The sequence below is a fragment of the Nesoenas mayeri genome (assembly GCF_963082525.1).
Source record: "Nesoenas mayeri genome assembly, chromosome: 11".
NCBI classification, from domain to species: Eukaryota; Metazoa; Chordata; class Aves; order Columbiformes; family Columbidae; genus Nesoenas; species Nesoenas mayeri.
In genome coordinates, this window is record NC_137563.1 from 15,653,542 (window position 1) to 15,669,538 (window position 15,997).

Sequence of the window (15,997 nt, forward strand, 5' to 3'; positions counted from 1 at the left end):
GTGTAGGATCTCTTCTGTCAATTTGACAGAAAATTAATCCTGAACCTTGAAATCAGTTTTCAGTTTCTTTTTCCTGCCAGTAAGGGGTCATGCTTTGATCACTATGCAGTAAACAGGAGCTCTTTTCAGTTTTCAGCTTAGGCATTTCTTTAATGTGTACTGAAAGCATACATCTAGAATATGACCTGCTCTTACCAAAACCAAAGGAAAATAATTCTATTAACTTGGCAGTCACACAGAGCACTGAGGATAATGTGCTGCTATCGAAAAAAGTTACTTAAAAAAATCACTCACTGGTTTATTAGCTCTTCCTAGCTGGATGCCAATAAGTATCTCCCATTGTTAAACCAAATATTGTTTTTTAGAACAGACTATTTCATCTAGTCCAACTGCCTGACCGATTTAGGGCTATCTAAATATACTATTTACTGGAAGTAAATAGTATATCTGAAGTTTTAAATGAGAAAAATCAGAGAAGGTGGCAAAACTTTGCCAGTGATTAATTGCACCTTCTCACTATTAGAAAAACTAACAGATTTACAAGGCTTTCTCAGTATGAACTGTATGCCCACTATGATCCCTTTAATAAACTAGCTATCAATTCTTACTTTGGAGTCAGTTATAAGAAACTGAGAACACCAAGCGATCCCTCCACTAGTGTTGCATCTGCTTTAGTTAGCTCTACTTAGTGCAAACTTAAGCATGTTTCCACACTGTTCGCAGTCTAAACAAAACTTATTTTACATTGGATTAAAATAGCAATCTAGTCACAACACTGCGACGCTCTGCACAGGCTGCAAAACCTGCCCACAAGCAAGATAAATTGCTTGTATGTCCACATCAGGAAGGGGTAAGAACACTATGCAGTCATGGCTCAAACAAGTTAAGATGGAGTGCTACGAAAAAGATATTTTTGAATGGCGATGCAAGAATGAACTACAGACACCTCATCTGTCTTAACTCGGAGTTAGTTCTTGCCAAGAAAAGAACAAATTAGTGTATTTTAGGGAAAAAACTGTTTTCATCTGCATTAGCCTCAGTCTACTAGTTATCAGAAATGTTCTCCATATTAAGTAATACTTAAGAGATTAACAGTAAATTCTGCACACAAGTCACTACAATGTAGCTGAAGATAAAGAAGAACAAAGCATGTAAGACAAGCACAGTTTGAAACTCATGACTCAGATTTTTCTAAAGCATATGGAGGGGAGAACCCTTTTCGTTAGCCAGGCAACATAATGGAGTTTTTCTACCCACATCTGAGAATCTTCATTTAGTATCCAGGCCCTGAAACCGCCTTAAGAGGTATCACAGCAGTGATGCTGTTTTATAAATTCCAGTAGTCAAACATTCATAGATACTGCTTACCTGCAGGAAAAACCGCTGCATGCTAGATATTGTGTAACAGTGCATGTCCCAGGAAGCCATTCCTGTGTCCTCAGAGCCAAAAGGCAGTGGCTAGACAGGGCACAAGCCCAGAAGGGCAGGGAGGGCTGCTGCATGGCAGTGACAGCAGCTGTGGGTAATGGCCAGGTGGAGGCCTCCGAGGGCTCCAAGAAAATGGTGATCAGCTGGGCAGCACTAATGACAGCAGCTGCAGCTCTGCCCCAACAGTGGCTTGTGGAAGTCCAGATTATGCACTATGAGAGGGAGTGTGCAGAAGATCCTCAAATAAATAGGGGCAGACTGGAAACTTTTAGAGCATAGGTGCTAAGAGAGAGAAATGAATTCCTCGCAAGCATGTCTAGCACTGACATCCTAGGACATAGGAAACTGGTTTTCAGTTAATTCAGTCTGAGGCCATGACTGAAGACAGTGCTTAATTAAACCCCTGTGTGCTGAAATTGAGCCACATGTACCCAATGGAGGACTTTTCAATAAGAGGCAAGGCTGATCTTAATGCTATGGAAACTGAAGTTGCAAAGAAATCTCTGCATAACAATTACAATTCTAGTTGGCTTCCCTACCTTTGCCATCTTCTCAGTCAGGTGCTACTTTTGAAGAAACCAAGTCCTGATAAAAAGGTAGAATTTATTTTTCTCAGCCTCTCAGCTGCAGACTGAATGTGTACTGACCACACCATCCTAAACTATGAAATGTAACTTCTACAACTGTACTGACATATCTGAACTCCTAAAGAGTTTTCAAACACAAGTCTGAGAATTGCTCCTTGTGGAGCTGCACATACATTTCTGTCAAGGAAACAAACAGCTGTATTTTAACTCAAATGTCAGAACAGCCAAGGTAGCCTAGTTTTCTTCCACTGCTTAGAAAGATCTCTCAGGCCTCCTAGAAAAACAGTTTAGTCTTACATTAGGTTTAGTATAACCTGAATCTTTTAAAAACTTAAAACATTTTAGGCTTTTTCTAGCCTAGAATGTCACATGTCACACAGCAAGGTTCCTGATGGCCACAGGTCCAAACTCCTGTTTTCTCACGTACAGAGATGTTAGTTTAATATGTGGATGACAATTAACTGGATCCAATGTATTCAGATTTTAAAAGAACAAGAGCAGAACTTGGTGGGTTGTTTTGTTTTTAAGAAATGGATAACAAACTTTAACATGCATTCTGCTAGTCTATCTACTGTGGAAAAGCCTTCTGAGTCACCTACTGCAGGGATGAATGCCTTTCCTAATTTTCTCAAGAAATCTATGGTGTTGGAGGGTTACATAGTAACTGATAGGTGAATATTAGCTAAGAATGCTCTTGAAATTGGAGAAAACACCTGATTTCTTTCTAACACTTCTCCAGTGTCCTCTGAAGTAATGACTTGCTGGAATTTGAGGTACTTTATGAATAAAGGCTTGAATTAAGTCAACAGGTCATGTCCTCTGCTTGGTGTAAGACCCTCACCTACTTCTGGTATCTCAGCTCCTCCTGGATAGTGGAGAATGAGACCAAACTTCTGTATCACTCCACACACATTTTTCAGCTTCTGGGAGGGAAAGAAGTGTTCCTGAGAACATGAGATTTCAGTGCTGTATGCTTTTTTACTCTCCTCAGGATTCAGTAGATTTATCTTGCCGAGACGAACAAAAGCTCGTGTTGTACAGTGCACCACTAAAGCTCGATCAGTGTTGTCAAGATCAATGATTAAGCAGCCAAGTTACAGAGGGTTCTCAATAAAAATGTTTCACTTTCTATAAGGGTTTTGCTTTATTTTTCTTAAGTTTCCCTGCCTCAGCTCACTACTGAGAGGAAAAAGAAATAAATTTCCAGAAAACACATGCTGCCTTTCTATGTGGTGGCAAAAAGGAGTATCCATAGGGGAACCAGTCTCTTCTACTCCTAGAAACAGGACTACTGGCTTACAGCTGGAACTTAGTCTAATCAGTACTCATTACAGAGTCATTAGCTTTCTCCTGAATTCCTTGCACCTAATGGCACACAGCTGCAGAGAGGGTTATGGAACTTAATACTTCTACATCTTTTCACCTGTGTAGGAAGATACCTTCACTACTTTCTTCCCATGGAGAGAGACCAATTAAATTAACATTAGAAAAGGAAAATGGCACACAATTGCAAACATGGTGATAAAGTGAAATACCCAGTGTAATATTCCTGGCTGTGTTTAAAGAACTGCTTTACATATGTACTTGATTCACAACCTGAACAGCATTCTAGGGGAAGCAAAACAAGCTGAGTTTTTCATTTAACATCCATACTGATCTGAAGGGATTGGTGCAGGAGCACTGTTAGCTTCTTTTGGCAACAAACATGTACTATTGCATCCTTATTTACAGCCAAATGATCTTTTGAGACCTGCTTTCGCAATCTACGGATGAACCGAAGAGATTTACTGGCCTCAATTTGATATACTTGCTTTATTTTGCAAGGCATCTTTCCTTTGTTTACTCCTCCTCAGGTTCCTTTCTTCACCTACTTCTCTGTCTCCTTTCTCCCACACTTCAAATATCTGTACCCTTTGCCAGTTTTGACAAAAGTCCCATGCAAGTTTTGCTTCCCTCAAATTGTTCAATACCTCCTATTTTCCCCAAATATCCAGTACAATCTGGCCGCTATTAAATTGGTTCCTAAGAGATATAACTCTACCCTTTATAAGTCATCTTCAAGTGTAAGTGGATCATAGGCATCACAACATGATTTACTATCAGGCTTGATTATAGCATGTATGGCCTACAGGCTTGCTTCTCTGCTGCTCAGCTGTGTTATCAATGCACAGCTGCCTTAAGCTCTTCCATATGTTAGCCCTATACATTCATAATCAATAAATGCTGTAAAAAAACCCCCACTCAACCCTTTCAATGCAGACATATGTTTAGAACTGCTGTATTTATCAAGTTACTCATTACAACTGTAACAGAGAGAATAGAATTTTTCAACAGAATTGCATCAGAAAATTCATTATTGTAGGACTTTACACTAATTACACCAGTCTCTTTTCCAATAAGCAGATAAGTTGAAGTGGGAAAAAATCTAACTTCAATTTCTTCAAAACAATTTTAATATCAAACTAATAGTATTTCTCAGTAGGCTTTCATTACAGAAGACTTAATAGACTCCCATCTGCTAAGTCAGCCAAGATGAATTGTGACTGATCCTAGACTCAGAACTCAAATTTTAATACGCAGATAACAGAATATGAGCCTGCCATGACTACGTCAGATTCTGCAGTCATTTGATTCCCCAAGGCCAAATCGTGTTCATTTTTCAGTAGATCTGACTCTACAGACCATGAGAATTCCTTAAACAAAGCTCCAGAAGCAGAGTGCAGGATAACCTGCCAGCTCTTCTAAAAGCAGATATAAATGGGATCCTTACTCTCATAGGAACCCTGATTCACCTGCAGAACGCTCAGCAGACTAAGCATGTGGACACTGATTTCAAAAGGAGCCCAGTACCCCTAAGGGAGGAAAGGTAGAGGGCATATAGCAAGCTGGGGATGTTAGACGCTCATACATAGAGTGAGGCTACATAACACTGATTTTCTAGCCTCTGTATATGGGAACAGTAAGACTGTGTCCTACAATCAGAACTACCACAAGGAAATAAAATTAGGGCCATGTTGTACCATTCTGAGTGGCATCTCAATTTTATTAAAATTGAGAAATGTCTCTCTGAGTAAAGCAGTCACAGCCTAACACTAACTATTAACCAGGCTTCTTAAAAATGTGTAGCCCTTTTCTCTAAAGCCTTTGAATTTAAAACAAACAAAAACTCTACAAAACCACAACCTGTGATTTCAGGGAAGGGAAAGATCTAGGACTGAAGTTCCAGTTCTTTATTAAGACATAAGCAGAACTGGTACTTTTATATCCAGATTATTAGATCTGCATGTGCAGTAAATACATGCAAAATGTAGTCAAATGCATGTATATCTTTTGCTCAGTGTATGCTTAGCAAGTCCAGCATATCCCAAAATGCCAATTTCTCGTGGAATTTTGTGGCCATAGAGAATGCAGGGGTACTGTTTGAACATGCAAGTCTTAGAGATGGCAAATTTCCTCAGCCCCACTGTAAAAAAAAAAACCCAAACAAACCAAAACCAACTTTTTGGAGAGGGAAAAAAAAAAAATCACCAAAGACCCCTAAGAAGTCTAGATGTGGTAGTGCTAAGTTCTAGTCTCTGAAGCTTGTTGTCTCATTTGGAGTTGGCTTCTTTTTTATAAACCAGTGAAATGGCTTCATCCACCTGTTTGTAAAAATACACCATAAAGAATGCTTTCAAGTAAGGGTCAGGGTACAAAAGTTATTAATTTTTAGCAGCTTAGATCTGAATTTTCTAGTGACACTGACAATGAAAACCGGACTGAGGTATAACACTTGTCTGTGTACAGAACTCTGAGCACCAGCAGGCTAAGGTAGCAGTTAATTCGGCCTTGTGAGTGCCGCCTCTGCCTTGTATGGCGTAAGCTAGCGAGCCTCTCGCAGAAGGCTTTCTGCGTGCTTTATTAAAGCTCTCCAACAAGTGTTCAGGTAAGCCACACTAATGCAACCTTACAGACATATATTACTGTTCACCAGTGCTATTGACACTATTTAAAAAAAACATCAGGTAAACTCAAAGAGAATTAGAAAGGACACTGTATTTATGGGGAGTCTATTTCTTTGTGTAGTCCTGCATAAACAATACGTTTGATGAAGAATGTTTAAATGACTAAGATGACTTTTTGCAGAAAAGCCTGACTGAAAATAGTCAGAAACTATTTAGAAAATAAACTTCAATAAACAGATACTATATATGAATAAACCTGAAGTTCTTTGTCGGTGCTGTTGACAATTTAGGACATGTCTAGGAAGTTTAAAGCTTAGCTAGATACTCATTTCCAGATTTTGTTGCCTCTTGCTACATGTTCTAAACAATCCTTTCTATTTCCTCTTCCTTCCAAGAGAATTTTCATGCCAACACAGAACAGGAATGAGGCCTAACAGAAGCCAGACAAGTCTTAAATGAGCTCTTTTGCTATTTATTTTAAGATATTTCTGCTCTCACATACTTGACCTCTTCTAGATAGTGGTCTAAAATAAGAGTTGCAAATGTAAACTGTGGATAGAATGAACAGCATCTTGCTTTTAGATTTTCCATCTTTTCCCTTCACTTAAAATGCAGAAAACTTCAAATAAGAACATACTTTTTAAAGTACTGCTGTTTGCAGCAAGCAGAAGCCTTTTGGGCTTTAGAAATGCATTTTATTTTTCGTGTGAAATTCCATTCAAAATTACCCTATTTTAATCTGACTCTTTCACTTTTCCATGAATGCCTTTAGAAAATGTTGACAATCTGTCAAAAAAACCCGTACAAAATCAACACTGTAGTTAGATGTCTTTCGGGACTTTCTTCTTCTTTGCCTCTTCTATTGAGACCCAGTTTCCTATCTCACTGCGGGGCAGATGTAAGGCTGGGGCTCCCTTAAGTCCAAAGAAAAGTACTTTCCACCCTTGGAACAGCCGAGCCAGAACAGCACCAAACACGTTTTTGCAGAGCAGAGATGGTCTGTGTTCCTCCAGTGCCTCTGGCTCACCAGTCACCGCGGGGAATTTGGGAGCTCAAGGGCAGAGGCTGAGTGCAGTGCTGCGGGGTTCAGACCACACTGACCATGTGTCCTGCTGTACACAATCCCTTGTTTTCAGTAAGGACAAAAATCAAGTACGAAGTTACAAATTAAAAATATCAACAAAAATTATTTAAATTTGTTCACTGTAGCAGCAACATGCTAGGTTCCAGATTCATGATCTTCCATTTAACCTCCACCTCACTCCGTGTGCATATATTTTACGATTCCGTATTATTTTATACCGTGTGCCTTCTGTTTTGTACAAAGCACAGCTGGGATGATCCAGGAGGAAAAACAGGTAAAGGCAACTATACATTTGGTGCTATTTAGTGTTTCAGAGCTTCAATTTATTATTGAAATATTATTTTAATATGCTTAACATAATCTAGACACAGAATTAGAAAACATCAAGAGATTTGCATGGGAAGCACAGAGAAAGAATGATTTTTAAAGAAATGAGGGAAATTTGTGGGGGAAGTGAAAATGAGCAGCATCTAAAAATACATGGCATTAAAATACATGACTCACTACTTATTTCAAGAGTAGCCACTAGGGTCTTCCTGTGTAGCTAAGGCAAAAAAAAATATCTCTTATCATTCACTGATTACTCAACTGTGTCTACTGTGAATCTGAGGTAGTCACAAAAGACATTAATTTAGAAAAAAAAAAATCACTGAACAGGCAAACAGGAAATAAAATTATATATCCATTATTAGTCACCATTATGCTTATTTATTAGTTTTTCAACTAATTAAAAAATTAAAGCTCTGAGATAACATATGTACTTTTCCTATACGTTAGGATTCTTTCAGTTGTGCAGAAATTCTGCTTAAAGCTACAACAGCTGCACTGTACTGGATACCTCAACAGCCTACGATTTCCAAAATTCACATCCCTGTATCCACAAGCAATGCTTTTAAAATGGAGCGGACTGTCCTGAGCTACTGCCTTGCTTTAACAAAAATTTGTCAGCAAGCAGGTTGCATTCTGAATATGAAATGTGTATCCATACATGGAAGAAATGAATAGCATATATTGACCAGCCATATTTAATGCACACCTCTTTCTCACCCTGAAACCAAAGAGAAACAATAGATGATTTGCAATGGAATGTCTCTTGCTCCTGTTAAACTACATCGATAAGATCACTCAGTATAGCTGAAATGTTTCATTAGCTCACATGAAAGTGAAAGCTTTACTATTACTTTTCTATAGGTCACACAACCTTCCTTTCACGCTATTCAGCAGATGATGTCAAGAGGTTTCTGAGATGACTTAATTAGTTTTCATATTTTTAAAATAGTGTACATTCTTAAATGTGCTATTGCATTTCTTTTCATGGTATATAGTATTTGCTGTGTTTGGTTTAATCTAATAAGCCTTTAAAATACAATTACCTTGTAAATGACATTCTAAAAGGGCTCTATAATTAGAACCCTCCAACAGAAATTAAAAGTAGAACAAAGACAGTGCAAAATGCTATAGCATTGCTGAAATGGAATTCTTGAATGTATACCCAATCTGAATGTAGCTTTTTTAATTAAAAAGATTAGCTATTTCCTGCTAAAGTACTAAAAAATGTGTGTAATTACGTATTTATTTATCATTTATTGTCGATGTGACTTTAGGGTTTAATTCCACAGCTCAAAGAGGGATATTAAACCAGTCCTGCCACATCCATACAGTTGCTTGAGTACAGATTTTAGGACTAGTATCGGTTTTGCAGTGTTATGCCTGCTATACAAAAAACCTCACCAAAAATATAACCCCATTATAGATATCTTAAACTGGAGGAGGTACAGAAGCAGAATATTTTTTCTTCAACAGAATAAGATGAGCCTCCAAAATTAAGGCAATAAGATTTTATGGCCTATTCTTGTGGCTGCCCTGCTCCAAGAGATCAGTTTTAAATAATGAAAAAGTATCCCTTATGTTTTACATGCACACAAATGCTCCATTGATAGGTATGCAAAGGCTTGAACTTTAAAATTTATTTCATATTAAACCTAACTTTCAGTATCTTCTCGTGATTATCGTATTTCCTAATTCACTGGGAATAAAGGAAAGAAATGCAGGAATAAGGGAAAAGTAAAGTATGTATTAACATTATCACGCCTAAAAAAAATATATGCCAATTCAATTAAAACCCATTCTGGCTACTTGCAATTCATCCAGAGCTCTGGGAGAATTTCTAGGCTGTCCTAGAATTTTACAAAGTTGTAAAATGCTTTGCAGAGCAACTAGTTCTGCTGACTATGGAGACTACTCAGAAGTCTGGCAATCTTTCTATCTTCTGCTAATTTGTATGCTTTTTATGTTAATCTTGCAATTTCCTGGGTAATATTTTTATCTCAATAACAAGGTCAGTTTCCATACTGACTTAGCACTAAATTATAACAGATCACTATAAGCGTAACACGAGCCAGTGCTAATGAAACTGGGAAGGCATGCGGCTGGAATTCAAACAAAACAAACCAGACACTGAACTTGGAGGCAGCTGCATTTCTCTGTGGGAAAACTGCTGAGGTCAGAAAGGCCAGTTGTACAAATCCACACCAACAGAGTCTGTCCTCACACAGCTGATGTACAAAACATCACCTATTGCAATTTCTCCAAACTCTTAAGTCTGACACAGTATTGTTTGCCAACTTTAAATGTTTAGTGAAAACCAGCCAACAGAACTAAATGTCCTTCTTAGCTCTAGATGCTGGTATACTTTTGAAAAGATCGTTCACTGGAAAACCACCAAAGGAAAACTTACTTATTTGGCCCCTAATGTAGATTTAACTACTTCGTTAGTAATAAAACCAAATTCTAAAGTGTCTGTTAATAATATATGTCATTCTTCTTCTGTGTCTACAGCAATTCAGTGTTTTGAAATGGATTGAATAATGACGAAAAGATGTATTGTGCAATCAGAAACTACATAGAAGGGTGAGATAAAAATCATTTTGGCTGGAACATGGAAAAAATGTTACTCCTCCATGGCAAATTCCTAGAAGAGTCTTTTAAACCTATACAGTGACTACTGAGTTGGGCAAAAGGTGAGACAGGATTTCGAGGCTTCCACAAAGGTGAGGGATTAGCCCTTTTGACATGATGTAAAATTCCAAATTCCAGTGCTGTTAGAGAAATAAATAATATTGCAAAAAGAGGGTCTTCACAGTAAGAAGAAACATAAAATCTGTTGGTTCCATGTGTTTTTCTTCCCTAAGAATGCAAATCTAAGCAGTATATTTGATGTTTCTTTTTAGTAGAAAACTCCCTCTCGTTGTGGCTGCACAGACTGAGTGCTCTCCGGTAATCAGAGATATTCCGTGCACTGAGTACCAGAGTCTGGATCATACTAAACTAGACTTGAGATTACTGTCAGCTACAATGAAAACAGGTTTTATTGAACCTGACGTGCAATAGGAAAGGAGAGAAAATTGTTTAAATTAAAGCTGTTAGAGCAAGTTTTGCACTCTTGCTGTCACATAGGTATAAAAGAATGCCATGGGTGTTAGCAAAACAGGTTTACACACATGCAAGAATAATTTTAGCTCATCACAATTTAGGAACTTTTAATTTTGGAAACTGAGCATCAGACACCCAGGTTAACCCTCCCATTTTCACACGTTATACTTGCTTGTATATTAATTGCATATCTCTTATATACATAGGTATAAGCACTAATATCTACATAGGTATAGGCATTAATATCTACTTAGGTATAAGTAGTAAATTCATAACTTCATCTCCTTCAGACCCTGTTTCCACGAGGAAAAAGACCAGGAATCTCTCTAGAAAAGTTATAAGGCTATTCTAATCCTAAAATAATTTGGAAAGATGAGTTAGTTCTTCAGAGCAATTGATATTTTCCTATTTTTGAGGAATGCCAAGACCAGTCAGTAAGAATACTGGCCCCCACACCAAATTATATTTCTAATAGGATCTCAACACAACAGTGGTACTACTCCTGTCATTCTTTGTGCCATATTATTTTCTTCAAGAATTGTGAGCTTGCCATTTAAATGTTATCATCTAAGTACTCTGAGTATTTATATAATGGAATACACTTATCTCTTCACAACATCGGATAACTATATGGTAGTGTTAGTTAAATCAACCTCATAATAAAATATCCACACTAAAAATGTCCCATTTGGTTGCGTCCAGTTTCACCTGAAATACAGCAGCGACATGTATTCCTGAGATTTCTGCGTCTGAAATCAGTTTTTTCTTTACAGCTTTTCGAGAATTTTGGCTATTTAAAAATTAGCTCTTCAGAGCTGCTAATGGAAAGATCACAAAAGCATTGTGGCAGCACTTTATATCTTCAAAAGACACGTGGCTTTTAAGAGCAGTTAACTTTATGTATACATTTCCATTCACGTAAGAAAGCACACCAGACTTCATGCATGGGAACTACACATGAATAAAATATGGCACTCTTACCAATATAACTCTATTCCACTCCATTTATTTTGTAAGAAAATGTTGTGGTTTCTCTGAACAGCCACTGCTAACTCTCATCCTGGCTCAATTTCATTTACAAAGAAGGTACTTTATTGTTATTTTAATATGACAGAATTATGCTTTTAATGTGCCGTTAGCTTTTTTTGCTTTTATTGCCATCAGCTTTTGTCTTTTAAATAAATGTCCTTAAAAATGTCCATGTTTTACTGTATCCCTTCATGCAAAAAGGTGATATATTAAAGAAAAAAATAATAGCAAAGGGGAAAAAATGGGACATTTTAGCATGCCATTATTTTAAAATTATGTGTCACAGAATCATAGAATGGTTTAGATTGGAAGGAACCTTAAAGATCATCCAGTCCAACTGCCCCGCCATGGGCAGGTTGCTCAGAGCCCCGTCCAGCCTGGCCTTGAGCACCCTCAGGGATGGGGCAGCCACAGCTCCTCTGGACAGCTGCTCCAGTGCCTCACCTCCCTCATCAGAAAATATGTCCTCCTGCCATTCAGAAGGAAGATATATTCTTAAACTTGATACTTATTCAAAAATACATGGCATACAAGCAATCGGTGTTTCAAAACTTACTTGATAAGAATTTTATGCTTTAGTTTACAGTTTACTAAGTGAAGATTCCTTGAATTTTTTTTGACATGATGCATCTGTGCAAATTTTTAACACAATCAAATTGGAAATATGTAGCACGGACAATTAATTAATTACTGCAACATGATTTCATGTATGTACTTCCCCAGTGTCGTGCAAGAAAAGTTAGCTTTTTCTCCATGCATACTAATTCCAGGTTATAGGAAGAGGTAAATAATACTATTTGAATAATAAAGTACAAGGGAGCAGAAGGAATAGGACCTGGAGATTCAGCAAAGCATTTCAAACTGTACCATTTAAGAACAGTAAGTAAAACATTCTCAACCTTACTCCAAGAGCACCCATTCAAGGAACAGTTAGATGGCTGGAGGGGAAGGTCGTTAGAATGTTGGGACTGTCAACATACAATAGCTGTGGAGCTAAGTCATTGGAAAGGCCTCAATTGTAAAAGAAAATGGAGATGCTTGACTTTCTAATAACTCAGTGTTTAACTATCAAGTTAGCAGTTCACATCCAACCATTTACACTCAGATTTTACAATTTCTTGATGCTCAGTGTATAATAATTATTCAAAAACACTTATTTTATCACTATTGACCTTGAAGTCCTGTGAACCGTTTTGTGGGCGCTCACTTAACATTATCATAGGAAAAAATGAAATTTTCTTTTAAAGTTTATGGGAAAGGATTGACAACATCATTTTAATGAGTCAAATCTCAAAAGATTTGATTTGCAGGCATTAACAACTGACACATTCCCCATAAGTAGTATCTACTAAGACATAATAATTAGGTATTGCTAGTAGTCTATAGACTTTTAACATCAGCTGTTCTTCCAACTGGCTTGCTGGAAACAGGTAGCTCTAGCTGGTCAAAAAAGCAGTTGTTAATCATGGTCCAGAAAGTCTAAAATGGTTTATTACATGGCTGTATATTCACCACATTTGGGCGTTTAAGTCTTACTAAAAAAAAGGTGGGAATTAATTTTAGGAGTTTACTGTATCCAAGCTATTTTCCTGGTGAAAATACAAACAAGAATGCATATTGCTGAGTATTATTTGCAGTGAAACTACAGAAAAGTAGTCTGGAAATTACATGAAGTTCTTCCCAGTCATGAAACCTCTAAAATCTTGCTAAAAGCCACTAACACCCTCCCCATTCAATTAGCATAAGAGGATTAGGTTGTATTTCTCTCCTGTTAGCAGAACATTGTGTTTTTCAAACTCATACAAATGCTTGCACTGCTGGCAGATTTAGTAAATAAATAGAAAAATCTTTTGAAATAATAAAATAGGGGTAAAGGCTATTGTGTTAGTTCTTTTCAAGATAAAATAGTCTGCCTTTGTTAAGCAGAATCAGCAAATTCCAAGGTTAATATATGAGACATTTTACAAAATAAAGATTTAATAAGAATAGTAGATAATGAAGATAATCAGAGGTTTTGTTACCAGTGAATTATGTCATAGGATTTTGCATTTCCAATCTTTGAAAAAAATATCTGTAGCTTGCAGCTGGTTGTGTTTCAGGCACACCGCTCCATAGCAGATGATCACCTCATTTGAAAAGCAAGATTAGAAAGGCATAAATTGCACATCAGTAAAATCCTCTCCAATTTATAACAACTGGTTAGAAGATAAATACTCTGTCAGTCACTTTAGCAGATACCCAAGATGGCTTGAAAGCTTTACAGCTACCAGCTTTTCCATCAAATGTCAGCAGAAATTTTGTATACATACTTCTTATGAAAATAAGACCTAGCCTCCTAAATAAGTATTTTGAATGTAAAATTATTTAGATGTGCTCTGAATAATACTGTTATAGCTCAGTAGCTTTACACATAGTTATTGAAAACAAAGCACTACTCACGATGCTTTAAACTATTAATTGGTGTTAGAATTAAAGACACACAGTGACTTGACACACATACTGCTGTGCTAGATGCTGTGTGAGCACATGAAGGATGTGTACTCTAAACTAAGAAGTACGCAACTTAAATGGATATTGACAAATTATTGTTAATTTCTGTTGTCAACTCTCCATTCCCTATGGCTATGGGGACTAGAATGTGCTGCATAAAGGGAAAACAAATGATACTTTGGCATTTGTACTTGAATTGATTTCCACTAACTCACTGCAGGTTCAGCAGGGCCACCTCTCAGGCCAGCTTTCTAAATACTACACTCATTACTTTAAAGCAGATCCAAGAAGCAGCTGCATACTGGACCTCAGTTGGTACATCTGGCAGAACTGAGTGTCAGGTCTCTGTATTGCACGGCTTAACTGAAAGGCTATTTCAACCCTTGAACAGCAAAGTACGTACACAATCATTTAATTCTGAGAATGGAAGTAGTTCAGCAGCATGTAAGGCCCTTGTCCTTATAACATGGAGCTGCCCGTCTGATTTCAGAAATGCACACTTACCATCCATCGAAGACCCACACTAAAGCACCTAAAGTATGTGAACTGGTCCTCTATTTCCTGGTTCCCAAATAAGCACCATAGCCACAAACATCTTATTGCTGTTAAGTTACAAGCAATAAGTTGGAAAATGCATAACTAAATGTAATACCTAAAACTGCAGACCAGACTTAATCTTATGAGAGACGGAGCATACTCCATGAACAAGACCTAGCTCGAAACGTCTCTTAGGTAAAACAGAATAAACTTGCATCTTCAGTACAAGAAGTCTTATTTATTTGTGACAGTCATTTGAAGTCTCTTTTAAAAATGAAGAATTTCACAGCAATCCTGTCCCTTTCCTCCAAAAACCGATGTCCTAAGCAAAAAGTAATTAAAAGAGAGTCCCAAACTCATAGAAACAGGGAGAAAGTTCTGGGGAAGTCTCATGAGGTATTACTCTGTTCTTCCTTAAGCATCTGGTTTTGGCCACTCTGACAGATGGGATACTGGGCTGGATGACCTTTCCTATGTGTGCCAACACAGCACATTACCCAAGTCAAACCCTGCCATTTCATACCTGTCCTACCCTTTCCGATAAGTTACGGTCATGTATATGCAGGCATGTATTACTTCTAAATATCGATTTCTATTCACATCAATTCAGGAATTATTACTAGGACTATTTTTAAAAAATCAATTATTTATATAAAATTGAATTCTGATTAATATAAAATGGAAGTTCACATGCATCTGTTTTCCAAATATCTAGGTCAAAATTCACTCTTTTAATCAACACTACAGAGAATGTGACCTCCTATCTGCAGAGGTCCGCAATTTAGATTAAAGAGAATTTTGTCCACAGAGAAATAGTTAATTATCACTCAAGATATTCATTAAAATTCAAAACCACCAAATAAAAAAACTGTCACTGCTGTCATTAGGACATACCAGACAAAGTCACTGCACAAACTAATCTCATATATCAGGAGGTCAAATTATTGGGTGAAAATTAGTAATCAAAGACAAAATTGTTAACCTGAGGCACTTCTGAGCAAGGAAGTAGACCCCAAAATTCTGGTATCATCTCTGAAGAGATAGTAATAGGTGTTTGCAGAGTCAAGCTGCTCAAGGCAATCTTTCTGAAATTTCTTGTTGCTGTTTTTTTAAACAACTAAGAATAGTGTGCTTTCTACACCATTAATACCTCATTAGAAATATACTGAACACAGTGTTGCATTTCAGCTGCAGGGTACCCTGGAATCTGGTTACCAAGTATTAAGCAGCTAATGTCAGCTACAGCAACTCTTTGTTATTGCTCAGTAAAGCACAACATAGAAGAGATCTTTATACTGATTTAGGATTTCATGTCCTTTTTCATAAACAGTGTTTCCTTAATATGCCTTCTCTCCAAGAAACATTCAACCAAGGAAAAATAAAATGCTTCTTGGGGAAAAGTCCTGCATATGCTATCTTAATTCGAGGTAAACTGTATTTTCCTTATTCACCGTGATTGACTACAT